Consider the following 1,461-nt stretch of genomic DNA (forward strand, 5'->3'; position numbering starts at 1 on the left):
GGGTTGCTAGTGCTTATTTCTGTGCCATCCCCTTGCCCAACTCATGCTTGCACACGCCTCATTCCCCCCAAAAGAGCTTCCCCAGTCCAGCCATGATTGTTTTGGGCTGCTTGTGGGTGGTGGTTCAAATATAAAAACCAAGAGGTCTGTTCCCAAACCTTATCCCAAGCCAAGGGATCCTTCAGAGAAGCCATCCCTGGAAGAGTTCCAGGCCAGGTTGGACAGGGCTTGGAGCCACCTGGACTGGTGGGAGGTGTCCCTGCCCATGGCTGGGGATGGCGCTGGATGATCTTTAAGGTCCTTCCAACCCAAACCATTCTATGATTCCATGATTCTATGTCCATCCACATGCTTTTCCCAGCACATGGTCCTCCTTGGGGAAGGATTGTTGTGCTGCTGGAGACCAGGAGAGCATCAGTGACTCCAGGGAGTGATGGAGTGAATCCATCCTGCAGTGACATTCAGTGTAGGAGTAGGATGATCTGGGTGCAGGATCCTGTTAGGATCACAGGTCTCCTGTGGGAAGAAAGCCAAGAGATCCCAGATCTCCATCACCCTTGGGTGTTTGCTGCCCTCAGATTATCTGTCACAACCCTGGATGTAACCCTGCATCCTGCACTAAAGTAGGGATCCATACATCCTCCTCAGCTTCTTCCCTCTCAGGGATTCTCAGCTTTTCCAACTTGCCACTTGTTTGTCTTGGTTTAGAAAGAAAACAGCAGCAACAACATCCCCAAAACCCTTCCCAGGCCAAACAAAAACTCCTTTGTTTGTTCCAGGCCTTGGATCCAAGTGGAAATCTTGTTAGGGAACAGCAGTAATGGCTTTTCTGCGCTAATTATAGCTCTCGAAGCTGTTTATTCCGTATGAACAGATGAAGATGTGGGTGCAAAGTCCCTGCCCCCCTCCCCCGGGATTTGGAGCTTCCTGTGCCTCTTTTCCTCCCTCAATTAATGAGTAATGTGCTAATGAGGTATCAGTGGGTTTAGAGGTAATAAGAAGGAACTGTTGTGCAAACTTGGGTTGGGAAGAGATGGATCCTTCCTGAGCCACCTCCCTTCTCACTCTCTTGTCTTTAAACCAGTCCCCTGGGAGGCCAAGTGTCCAAGGATGCAGACATGGCTCAGGAATGGAGATGGGGACATTCCCAAGGGATAGATGGACATCGGGGGTGGGTTTCAGAGCCCATGGGAGCTGCAAGTGCCTCAGCAGCTTCCCATTCCCCATCTCTGTATCCAGGGGTTGGATGATGGGTCCAACTTTGGGGCTCTTTGCATGGCTCTAATTTTCAGAGGCTCATGGAATGGTTTGGGTTGGAAAGGACCTTTGGAAGGGATTGGAAGGGGAATGGATTTCCAGTGCCAGAGAGCAGGGCTAGATGGGCTATTGCAAGGAATTCCTCCTCCCTGTGAGGGTGCTGAGGCACTGGCACAGGTTACCCAGAGCAGCTGTGGCTGCTCC

The 1,461-nt window shown here is 51.3% G+C and overlaps 1 protein-coding gene across 1 annotated transcript in view; it reads left to right on the forward strand.

The window, feature by feature from the left end:
* The window catches only part of RHPN1 (rhophilin, Rho GTPase binding protein 1), a gene marked incomplete at its 5' end in the record, with an annotated part of 31,577 nt that overhangs the window by 16,729 nt on the left and 13,387 nt on the right, over nt 1-1,461 (forward strand). The gene's annotated exons all lie outside the window — the stretch shown is intronic.

Source organism: Acanthisitta chloris, unplaced genomic scaffold, assembly GCF_000695815.1.
Source record: "Acanthisitta chloris isolate BGI_N310 unplaced genomic scaffold, ASM69581v1 scaffold5823, whole genome shotgun sequence".
Taxonomy (NCBI): domain Eukaryota; kingdom Metazoa; phylum Chordata; class Aves; order Passeriformes; family Acanthisittidae; genus Acanthisitta; species Acanthisitta chloris.